Genomic DNA, 13,066 nt, shown 5'->3' with positions numbered 1-13,066 from the left:
CAGGGCAAATTAATCATTAAACATGCTTGCTTTTAAACCATGTATAGTATTTTAAAAGGTACACTCACCAGAGGTCCCTTCTCCACCTGGTGGGTCTGGGAAGCAGCCTTGGGTGGGTCTGCCTCCAGGTCCAGGTTGAGAAACAGTTCCTGGCTGTCAGGAAAACTAGTTTCTCCACTTGCTTGCTGTGAGCTATCTACAGCTTCATATCTTCCTCATCCCCAAAACCTGCTTCCGTGTTGCCTCCATCTCCATTGAAGGAGTCAAACAACACGGCTGGGGTAGTGGTGGCTGAACTCCCTAAAATGGCATGCAGCAAATCATAGAAGCGGCATGTTTGGGGCTCTGACCCGGAGCAGCCGTTCGCCTCTCTGGTTTTCTGGTAGGCTTGCCTCAGCTCCTTAAGTTTCATGCGGCATTGCTTCGGGTCCCTGTTATGGCCTCTGTCCTTCATGCCCTGGGAGATTTTGACAAATGTTTTGGCATTTCGAAAACTGGAACGGAGTTCTTATAGCACGGATTCCTCTCCCCATACAGCGATCAGATCCCGTACCTCCCGTTCGGTCCATGCTGGAGCTCTTTTGCGATTCTGGGACTCCATCATGGTCACCTCTGCTGATGAGCTCTGGCCAGCGTGGCAAGCTGCAGGTGACCGTGCAAACAGGAAATTGACATTCAAAAGTTCACGGGCCTTTTCCTGTCTGCCCGGCCAGTGCATCTAAGCTGAGAGTGCTGTCCAAAGCGGTCACAATAGAGCACTCTGGGACAGCTCCCGGAGGCCAATACCATCTAATTGTGTCCACAGTACCCCAAATTCGACCTGGCAAGGCCGATTTAAGCGCTAATCCACTTGTCAGAGGTGGATTAAGGAAATTGATTTTAAGAGCCCTTTAAGTCGAAAAAAAGGGCTTCATCGTGTGGATGGGTGCAGGTTTACATCGATTTAATGCTGCTAAATTCGACCTAAACTCCTAGTGTAGACCAGGGCTCAGACTTTGAATCAATGGTGGTGAGATCTTATGATTTCACCTGCTCATTTGCTGTTGATATTTAACCCTTTCAGATCAATATGCAGATACTGAGGTTAGTAATGCAACTTCCTCTCCAGTCCCTTCAAAATTTTTACTCCATATTTCCCATAACATCGTCCCCCTCCTCCGCAGAATTCTATTGGAAAAGATGGATTTGTCACAGATGCTTAACCTGTTTGGGCTGGGAAGGGCAAGTCAGCAACAGTTTCTATTACCTGGGCATGCACTGTTGTCAGTTCATATTGCAAAATCCCCCTTGGATTCAAGTGAAGTATGTGCAAAGCTGCCATGATATATTGCATGTAAGAGGCACTTGAAATGCAAAGGAAGAGCGGTAACTCAATGAATCAATTAAATGTACAAAAATAAATCAGATCAACTTATAAATCAATTAACGTGTCTGTTAGTGACTCTTTTAAAGATGCCCTTTAGAGCCAGGAAAAAAGATTAAGGATAGAAAACTGTGGCTCCTTTATTGATCTGAATGCATCCGATGAAGTGAGCTGTAGCTCACGAAAGCTTATGATCAAATAAATTTATTAGTCTCTAAGGTGCCACAAGTCCTCCTTTTCTTTTTGCAAATACAGACTAACACGGCTGCTACTCTGAAATCTGTTTATTGATCTTGCTACTGTAGATTCTTGAGTTTCCCCCTTCAGCAACAGGACACATTGCTCTCATTTTTGAAAGCTAAAAAATGGTCACACCAACCCCCAGTTTCTGTTTGTTTTTAAAATATGTTGTCTGGAGTGAAACAAATACCACCATTTTTATTTTAGTGTGTTCAGACAGTAAAGAGTTAATAGTGTTGTCTGCCTCTTGTAATCCTATCCCTATCTCAGACAGGTCTCTTCCTTGCCACACCCAACTGGTATTAGCAGCAGACAAAAAAGCAGACACTGAAAGAAAATGTATGTATGTGTGTGTGCGTGCGTGCGGTCCTTCATTCCTGAGCTATAAATGCTATTACAGCAAGGCACAGATTTTCAACAAACTTTGTAGTTTTCAGACAAATGGATTTCTGTCCTTGTAAATGTACATGAGAGCGCGTCGGTGGCTCATTTCCCTTCAGATGTTGTTCTCAGGCACATCTCCGTTAAACCCACATTTCAGACTTGATTAAGGATGAAGGGTAACTTAGCTCTGGCCGTAGATGTGCCTCTGCAGAGCTAGAGCGCCAACCTCCTCTGACCAAAATGCCAAGTCTCCTTATTGATCAAGGGTGCAATTGACCATTCACTGTACAAAGCTCAAGGAAGCAGGTATTGAGTGGGGAGCAGACTGTCACCCAGGGAATGGACTTCAACTTCAAAACCTACCTACAGGCTACAGGGCCGTAGTGTTGTCCCTTTCCTGCATGTAAGATGGACTATATGGGGTACTCCTTCTCCACACTCCTCCTTCACAAAGGCTTCCCAGCCACTGCATCTGCGCAAGCCAAGCTCAATAGTCTTCCTAGGTGGCTTAATTGTAATATAAAGGGCCTTTTCAGGGCATCTCCTCCAGGGTGATGAAAGTCATCCCAAATGGTTTTCTGAGGCCTTGTCTACACCTAAAACTTAGATTGACCTAGCCACATCTCTCACCAAATTCATGCCCTGCGTGAGGTTACGGTAGTTAGGTTGACTTAACCCCCACTGTAGATGCAGGTATGTCAACAGAAGAATTCTTCCATCAGCCTACCTACAGCCTGTCCTGGCGAGGATTAATACAGCAATGATAAAAACCCTCCCATCACTATAGGAAGTGGTATAGCTGCAGCTGTGTTGCTGTAGCACTTGTAGTGTAGACGTACCTGGAGGCCTGCTCTACACACAGGTTTTTATACTGGTATAATAACTAGGTTAGTGGGGTGAGTTTTCTTTCCTTTACCGACTATATTTGATCAGAACATCTCCTTGTGTGGATGTGGTTATACCTGTGTAAAGGTGCCTTACACCTTATTACCCAAAGGAATAAGGAAAATCGATAGAAGCACATTACACTGCTGTAACTCCAGCCATGCTAGGGGAGTCGTGCTGCATTAACTGTAGCAGTATTATTAAAATGGTACAACTTGTGTGTGCGGATGAAACCTTAACAACTGCCACATTTCTTCATTTTAAGGATAATTGTTGTAGCTTCAGAATGCACCTTTGTGAAATGTCAGGGCAGATCGCAGGGACAAACTGGACCATCTGTGATAATGTCAGTCTTTAGTTTCTGGTCAGTTCCACGATTGCCTACTTTTGAAAAGTGTGCTGCAAAAACACTTCAGGCAATTAGAAGTGTTGGAAATTTTTCAAAGGATTTAATCAAAATGTTTTTTTTTTAAAAAAAAAAACAACAAAACATTTTAATGGGAAAATCATCAACATTGTAAATTTTTTCTTCTTTTTTTTTTAATGTGGAAAACATCAAACTGGTTATCACCATTTTACATTGACCCAAGACCCCGTCTTTTGGAAAATGAAAGCCCCCTGAGCCACCAGCCCCTCCTGGCCCTGAAGGTCTCCCCATCCCCCACTGAGTCACCAGCCCCAGAGCACCCGGCTGAGCCTCCTCACTCTGCTGGCTCTCCCTGTCTCAAGGAGGGGGGATGTGGCGAGAAGTGGGGACCTGAGGGGCGGGGTAGAGTGAAGGAGGCGGTGGGGGTCTCGGAGAAGGGGCTGGTCCACCATGGCCCAGGTGTCTGGCGGTGGGTTGGCGGCAGTGCCAGGGAAGGCTAAGCCTGCCCTGGCCTATTATACCCGCCATCCATGCCTGCAGGAAACTTGACTATTCTGTGCCACAGGGAGAAAATAGGAGGGACCGAGGCCCACGAATGCTTGAGGCCCCTGTAATAGCAAGTGACCACTTGCTGCAGAGGAAGATGGAAAAAATAACTCCAAGCCCACTGCCAATCTGACCTGGGGAGATATTCCTTCCCAACCACACACATGGTAATCAGTTGGACCCTGAGCATGTGAATAAGAACCAGCCAACTAAGCACTTGTGAGATTGCTTAATGCCATCTTTAAAAAAGGGAAGAAGGAGGACCCTGGGAACTACAGGCCAGTAAGCCTCACTTCAGTCCCCGGAAAAATCATGGAGCAGGTCCTCAAAGAATCAATCCTGAAGCACTTACATGAGAGGAAAGTGATCAGGAACAGTCAGCATGGATTCACCAAGGGAAGGTCATGCCTGACTAATCTAATCGCCTTCTATGATGAGATTACTGGTTCTGTGGATGAAAGGAAAGCAATGGATGTATTGTATCTTGACTTTAGCAAAGCTTTTGACACGATCTCCCACAGTATTCTTGTCAGCGAGTTAAGGAAGTATGGGCTGGATGAATGCATTATAAGATGGGTAGAAAGTTGGCTAGATTGTCGGGCTCAACGGGTAGTGATCAATGGCTCCATGTCTAGTTGGCAGCCGGTGTCAAGTGGAGTGCCCCAGGGGTCGGTCCTGGGGCCGGTTTTGTTCAATATCTTCATAAATGATCTGGAGGATGGTGTGGATTGCACTCTCAGCAAATTTGCGGATGATACTAAACTGGGAGGAGTGGTAGATACGCTGGAGGGCAGGGATAGGATACAGAGGGACCTAGACAAATTGGAGGATTGGGCCAAAAGAAATCTGATGAGGTTCAATAAGGATAAGTGCAGGGTCCTGCACTTAGGACGGAAGAACCCAATGCACAACTACAGACTAGGGACCGAATGGCTAGGCAACAGTTCTGCGGAAAAGGACCTAGGGGTGACAGTGGACGAGAAGCTGGATATGAACCAGCAGTGTGCCCTTGTTGCCAAGAAGGCCAATGGCATTTTGAGATGTATAAGTAGGGGCATAGCGAGCAGATCGAGGGACGTAATCGTCCCCCTCTATTCGACATTGGTGAGGCCTCATCTGGAGTACTGTGTCCAGTTTTGGGCCCCACACTACAAGAAGGATGTGGATAAATTGGAGAGAGTCCAGCGAAGGGCAACAAAAATGATTAGGGGTCTGGAACACATGAGTTATGAGGAGAGGCTGAGGGAACTGGGATTGTTTAGTCTGCAGAAGAGAAGAATGAGGGGGGATTTGATAGCTGCTTTCAACTACCTGAGAGGTAGTTCCAGAGAGGATGGTTCTAGACTATTCTCAGTGGTGGAAGAGGACAGGACAAGGAGTAATGGTCTCAAGTTGCAGTGGGGGAGGTTTAGGTTGGATATTAGGAAAAACTTTTTCACTAGGAGGGTGGTGAAACACTGGAATGCGTTGCCTAGGGAGGTGGTGGAATCTCCTTCCTTAGAAGTTTTTAAGGTCAGGCTTGACAAAGCCCTGGCTGGGATGATTTAATTGGGTATGGGTCCTGCTTTTGAGCAGGGGGTTGGACTAGATGACCTCCTGAGGTCCCTTCCAACCCTGATATTCTATGATTCTATGATCTTAGAGCACTGGACCACCCTGTCCAGTGTCCCATCTCTAGCCGTGGCTATATCTGATGCTTCAGAGGAAAGAGACCAACCTCCCTCCCAGAATACATTGGGGCTGAGGGGAATCCCTTCCTGACCATTAGAGGTGGCCAGCTGAAACCTGGAAGCATGAGCTTTTAGGAAAATAGAATGCAACTGTAAGTGAGCCTCAATGTTATTGAGCCGTACCCTCTCTCTTCACAAGCAATCCCACCAGTTTGTCTATTTGTTCTTCTGCCAACATGGTCCTTAGGCTTAAATAGCTCTTTGCCCTCCCTGGTGTTTCCCCCCTGCAATGTATTTACAGAGAGCAATCATATCCCCTCCACTTTCTTTTTGCTAAGCTAAACTCCTCCAGTCTCTTCTTGTAAGATGGGCCCTCCTTTCCCCTGATCATCCTAGTAACTCTTCTCTGCATCTGTTCGCGTTTGAATTCATTTCTTTTGAACACATGGGTGACCAGAATTGTACACGGTATTCCAAATGAGGTCCTACCATTGCCTTGTACAGTGGCATTAATACTTCTAGGAGAAACACAGAAATGCCTTGCCTGGTGCATCTTAGCATCACATGTGAGGCTCATAGTCGTCATGTGATCAACCCACACAACCAGGTCTCTCTCTCTCCCTCTGTCACTTCCAACTGATGAGCCCCCAGCTAGTAGCAGAAATTCTAATTAGATCCTAAGTGCATGATCTTGCAGTTTGTACTATTGAGTTTCATCCCACTTCTGTTGTTCCAGTCTTCAAGGTCATTCAGATCTTCTGGTATAATATTCCGGTCCTCCTATATATTGATGATACCTCTCAACGTTGTATCATCAGCAAATTTCATTGGTGCACTGCTACTTTTAATGTCAAGGTCATTAATAAAACTATTGAGTAAGATTGGTCCCAAGACTGATCTTGGAGAACTCCACTTGCAACCTCCCTCCAGTCTGATAGTTCACCTTTCAGCACAACACCTTGCCTTATACACTATACAGTTCTTGTGCTAATCCCCGCCTTCTCTAATTTAACAATAAGTTTGCATGGGCTACTGTGTTAAAAATTGTACTCAAGTCCAAGTGTATTAGATATACTGCATTTCCCTTATCTAAAAATGCAGTTATTTTGTCAAAGAAGGAAATCAGGTAAGTCTGGCATGATCTACCTTTGGCAAACCCATGTTTCATTATATCCCCTTTACTGTTCACCGCCATGAATTTAATTATTCTTTCCTTCACAGTTTATTCTAAAGCCTTGTATACTTCTGAGGCCAGTTTAACTGATTTGTAATTGCCAGTATCACTTTTTCCTCCTTTTTTAAATATAGGCACAACATTAACTATTCTCCAGTCATATCCAGTCTACCCCTGAATAGATAGATAGATTTATTAAAAATCCTTGCTAGTGGACTAGTTCCTTCTGGATGGAAGGATGGATGGAGATTATCCAAGACCCCCGTTTGAGCACATTAAACTCTTCAAGTTTTTCTTCCACCTCAGATGTGGTAATTTCCATTTCTATTCACTCATTTCCATTAGCCATTCTGCACATGTTCAATATTACTATCCTTATTGAAAACAAGGCACAGGATTCATTTAATTTTGGGGCCATACTTAGATCATCTTTAATCTCCTTTCCATCCACAACTTCCTTATTCTCTTCTTATTTATATAACTAAAAACGTATTTATTTTAATTTCCTTGGCAGGAGCTAATAGTCATCCTGTGTGTCTGGGCAGTGGCTGGGAGAATTGAACCTAAACTGTGGTTAATAAACCATGGTGTTACGTTTTAGATCTTCTCTGCTCGCTTGGAAGATGTTCTGAGAAAGGGTCCTGTTGCTACCTCAGGAGTATTGCTTTACTCGCTCTGCTATGTCTCAAATTGAGAAATCTCTTACTGAATCCTTCTGGACATGGCTGTGCAAAGAATCAGAGGAGATTAAAGCAAAACATTCCAGTGACATGTTTAAACATAGCTTTATTAATATCCCTTTGCAGTAACCCTTAAGGCCCCAGCCACTGCAGACTATCTCCTCACAGCAGTGACAAATTCTGATTCCAAACAACCCCCCTTTGGGCACGCCAAATCATTAAACACAAATGTCAGAGGTCTATATTATTTCCAATATTCTTTGACGTTGCATATGATGTAGCCTCTGGCACATTTCCAGCAGAAGTTCAGCTGTATTTCTTTCAATTAAAGAATTGGATATATCCACCGGTCAAAGAAAGCATCAGTGGGGAGGGGAGGCGAATGGAGGATGAGAAAGCAACTATTTCTTAGTGGTGCACTTTGATGGTTTATTTCATGCCTTACACAAGGACTGGAGGGCTGTGTAGAGCACACTGTTACATTGGATGGGATAATTTGTTATTGACATGGAAAGGACCTCAGAGAAGATATGCCTATATGAAATTTAATCTCCGTGGGCTGTCCACAAAGCCTAATACTAGTGAGTTGCACACACATGTTAAAATTAATATAAATTGGAGCTAATATGTGGCTAAGAGGATTCGCAAAAAGAAAAGGAGTACTTGTGGCACCTTAGAGACTAACCAATTTGTTTGAGCATAAGCTTTCGTGAGCTACAGCTCACTTCATCGGATGCATACTGTGGAAAGTGTAGAAGATCTTTTTATACACACAAAGCAGGAAAAAATACTTCCCCCATACCAGCAGGAGAGTGGGGTGGGGGGAGGTATTTTTTCATGCTTTGTGTGTATAAAAAGATCTTCTACACTTTCCACAGTATTCATCCGATGAAGTGAGCTCTAGCTCACGAAAGCTTATGCTCAGATAAATTGGTTAGTCTCTAAGGTGCCACAAGTACTCCTTTTCTTTTTGTGAATACAGACTAACATGGCTGTTACTCTGAAACCTGTTGCTAAGAGAATTGATCCTTTTCTCCGTTTACTAATTCTGCATTCATCAGGCCTATAGGTGATGCTGTAAATGTTTCCAGGAACACCTTTTACCTGTTTCCTTGGAGTCTTGGACAAATCCAACTCCCCCTTTCAAACAGGAAGAAGAGATACAAGAAATATTGAATGTTTTGTGATGGTATAATACCTACAAACATCAAGAGACATAATCCTTCATAGCGAACTTGATTTGACATTGCTTTCTTAACCATGGTTTGTCTTTGCATAATGCCATCTTGAAACTGGCAAATCAGTTTTGAGTGGTTCCATACCACCCTAATGAATGGGTATGAGTGCAAAAATTCCATAAAACCATTGTGTGCATTGAGTCTATTTATTTGTGTGCTCAACAAACGCTTGATCCTGCAAACCCTTTTTCATGCATGCAGTCCGTTTGATTACAGAGTGCAATAGGCCTGCTTACATGAGTAAAGACCATTCATGGAGCTAAATGTTTATAAAATCAGGACCCAAGACTCTAGAACTAAGGATGTGATTTGGGGGAGGGGAACAGATGAGGTAAGTATCCTGGGACTAGTGCTTGGTACTGTCTCTGATAAGTAACATCTGCCTTAGTGCTATGGCTTAGCAGAATCATTGCTCACCTGGGGCAAACCCAGAACCCACCAAACTCCCCAGGAAGAATTTCTCATGGGAGGAGAGAGTCTGAGCATCAGTGAGTGCGATTCAGCAGCATGGTCAAGAAGCAGACAGCGCAACGGATGGCAAGTTGTGGGACTAGAGAATGATACACTGGTCCAGAGGTTTCTGATTCCTTTGCCTGTCTGAGTTTACTGCTGAATAGCTGAGAAGGGTGTGGAATACAGACCCATGACCTTCCATAGCTTTCACACAGCAGCTTAGCCCATAGTCAGGTGTTGTCTATTTTGGGCCCTAACTAAGCAGCAGAAAAACTTGAAAAACAGCAAAGCCCTTGATAAGAAAGGATTTGCCCAGGGAAAGATGGTCAAGTTACAGAGCAGGGCATAGCAATAGGAATAACTGCTGGTTGAATTCTCCAAATCTTACTTATCAGATCATCTTTACAACCAGAAGCCTTTGTAACTCCGGAAATATCTTCTCTTTCTTGATCTCTGAAGAAAGCTGGAAATGTTCAATTTGAATAAAGCACCCAAATGCTGACATCCTTCTCTGGAGCGTCTCCAATATTTCAGAACCTCTTGTATCCGCAAAGCTGGGCTGGAAATACATAGGTGCAGGCCTTCGCCTGTGATTTCTGGTGCTGCTTCTTCCCTTCATTAGCTGGATGTCAGGAAAATATCAATGCTGTTTTTTCTTGGTGCATTTTCTGGTTCTGATCCAGGCTGGCCACACAGTTACACTACCAAAAGCTCTGATCCTACAATGAAATGTGTACTGATCAGGGGTGAAAGTAACTCAGGACAATTACCGGTATGGCGCCAGGGCCTCGGGTGGAAAGGGCGGGGCTGGTGGGTCAGCATCCCCCAGCCAGTCCTTCCAGGCCGCCTGGCCCGCGCCTCCCGGAGCTCCCATGGTGATTTAAAGGGCCCGGGGTTCTGGACCGCAGCAGTGGTGTCCAGAGCCCCAGGCCCTTTTAAATCACCAGCCCCGGGGCAGCTGATCTCTTTGCCCTCCCAAGCCTGTCGGCTGCCGAGGGGGGGCAAAAGGGGCAGGGATGTTAAAGTGCTGCAGGGTCCTTTGCCGCGGCAGCGCTTTAACATTGCTGCCCCTTCACGCCCCCACTCGGTATGGGCCAGGCCAGCGGTGGTACTGATGGAGCTCTACACCCACTCAGGGCCTCTGTTGGCTTGCGTGAGGCTCTGCTTTGACACCAGAGCTAAGGTCGTGAATGCAAAAGCTGAATCTGAGAGCAGTGCTGCAGAGTTAACCTGGTGCACACGTAGCATTTTCTTTCTCTTGTTGATTATGTAAGTTTATGTCCTAAACTGTACTTCACAAAACATACAGGGTGCTGAGTGACTGAGACAGTGGTGCTGTTGCAATCTGAATTACAGTATTGCATTTCCTGATGGTTTGTGACTTTATTTTTCAATTGTGCTACATGAGAGCTGCTTTTTTTCATTTCATATGCATACAGCTTTACTTTAAGGGTGACATTTTCGCAAGAGTTCAGGCAGCGTTGGCCTAGCTCTGCTCCCACTGGGCTTTTTACCACTCTCTGAATTCAGTGGAAGCCAAGTGCTTTTCAAACTCCCATGCTCCGTGTGTATATTGTCACAGACTGGTTCATGGATATGCACTGGTGCCCTCTGTTGGATCTGTACTGTATATGTGGTGAAATATTTGCATATATGGCTGCTCCGTCAGCTTGCACAATGACCCAAGCATTTCTATATACACAGATATATTTCAATTGAAATTTTCCACTATGCTTTCAGTAGTCTATTAATGAAAACAATGTTGATATGAAGAGATCTGACTGACAGTGATTTTAGTGAGCTGTAGCTCACGAAAGCTTATGCTCAAATAAATTGGTTAGTCTCTAAGGTGCCACAAGTCCTCCTGTTCTTTTTGCGGATACAGACTAACACGGCTGCTACTCTGAAACAAACAGGAATGACAGCTTTAAAAGCAATAGCATTTTGTCTACTATTGTATTTTTCCGAAAGACAAGTGCAAAGTCTTTTTCGCTTAACAGTGATGTCCTAGGCATACGTACCCTGTGCTTTTTCATGCCTTGTCTCTGTGTAAGGAGTGTGCTAGGCAGACGACAGCATTGCTAGTAACCCTTCTCAAGAAAATCTGACATCTATACTAAAGAGCAGACCTACGAGTACAAATATGTAAATGTCAGGACTTCCTGCTCATTTATTACAAATCATATGGCATATGGCAGATCAGATTGAAAATTCATGCAAATGGGCTCATTCCTACAGTAGCAAACATCCCAAAACAACATAATCATTCCTTTTCCAGGGAATGGTTTATGGTATCACAAGCAGCCATAGCTTGTAACCCTGTTGAAATACAATTTCAGTGGTCAGACTTGAACTGATTGTTTCCTCCTCCTCATTTGAGAGAGATTTGCATTTGAAATGTGTGTGTGTGGTGGGGGTGGGAAATAACGCTAGAACGGGTAATACCTGTCTAACCAGTAGACATTTTTAAATGCACCCACTGAATGCATTTTAGAGCATTGACAACATGATTGCATAATTTATACAGCATGTTTGAAGAACGTGTGTATTTTCACCATAAAAGTACGCTTAAATACAGGGGTGGGCAAACATTTTGGCCCGAGGGCCACATCTGGGAATAGAAATTGTATGGCAGGCCATGAATGCTCACAAAATTGGGGTTGGGATGTGGGAGGGGATGAGAGATCTGCTTGGGGGTGTGGGCTCCAGGATGGGGCCAGAAATGAGGCGTTCAGGGTGTGGGAGGGGGCTCCGGGCTGAGGTGGGGGAGTGGGGTGGGAGGGCTCTGGCTCGGGGGTGCAGGCTCTGGGGTGGGGCTGGGGATGAGGAGTTTGGGATGTAGGAGGGGGGTCTGGGCTGGGATCGAGGGGTTTGGAGGGCAGGAGGGGGATCAGGGCTGGGGCAGGGAGTTGAGGCATGGGGAGAGACTATGGGGTGCAGGCTCCCAGCGGCACTTACCTCAAGCAGCTCTCAGAAGCCGCGGCATGTCCCTTCTCCAGCTCCTACATGGAGGTGCAGCCAGGTGGCTCTGCACACTGCCCCGTCTGCAGGCTGCCCCGTCCGCAGGCACCCCCCTGCAGCTCCCATTGCAGCACAGGAGGCAGCCATTGGTGTGCATAGGAGCTGGAGTGGGGCCGTGCTGTGACTTCCGGGAGCAGTGTGGTGCGGCCCCAGACCCCGCTCCCCAGCAGGAGCTTGCAAGCTGGCTTAAAATGGCTTGTGGGCCGAATCTGGCCTGCGGGCCATAGTTTGTCCACTCCTGCTTAAATAGATAATGTGCATGTGAGTATATAGGAAGGCCACATAATCTAGAGGTTAGTGCATAGGATTGGCAGTGAAGAAGCTTTAGATTCTGTTTCTGGTTTTGCCCCTGGACCACTGGGAGACTTCAGGTAAGTCTCTTAGGGCCATATTTGCAAAGGTATTTAGGCACCTAAAGCGGTATCTAGGTGATTAGTGGGATTTTCACAAGTGCCTGTGTGTGCAACTCCCATGAAATCAATGACAGTTAAGCACAGGGGCATTCCCACCAGGTGCCTATCTGCATCTTTAGGCACCCAAACACCTTTGAAAATCTGGCCCTTAGACTCTGTCAGTAGAATAAGAATAAAAATATCAACCGTTGTAAAGCACTTTGAGAGCCATTAGAAAATACCGTATCAGTTCACATTTTTATAAAATAATAATCCTAAAACATGTATCACATGGGTTTCTGCGTGTGTGTCTTGGTGATAAATGTAGCTCCTAATTCAGGAACGCATTCCTGCTCAGTATAATACATAAGCACATGGTTAGCTTTCAGTGCTTTCCTGAATCAGGTCTACATAGTACACACAATCATTATAAGATGGGTATTGGCAGTGTTGGAAAAGTTGGCAGTTACAAATGAGCTGTATTGTCCTATCCCTGAATTACAACTCTTACCAGGAAAAGCCCAGGCATTTTGAACATGCACACTCCTGAAACCAGAGAGACAGCCTGTAAACCTTTCCTCCCCCCAGTTCGGTATCAGTTCTCCTGGCTTCTGCAGAGTTCAGCTGCATTTCCCCAATAGCAGCTTTGCTAG

This window comes from Eretmochelys imbricata, chromosome 13, assembly GCF_965152235.1.
Source record: "Eretmochelys imbricata isolate rEreImb1 chromosome 13, rEreImb1.hap1, whole genome shotgun sequence".
Taxonomy (NCBI): domain Eukaryota; kingdom Metazoa; phylum Chordata; order Testudines; family Cheloniidae; genus Eretmochelys; species Eretmochelys imbricata.
This window is presented reverse-complemented; position numbering follows the sequence as displayed.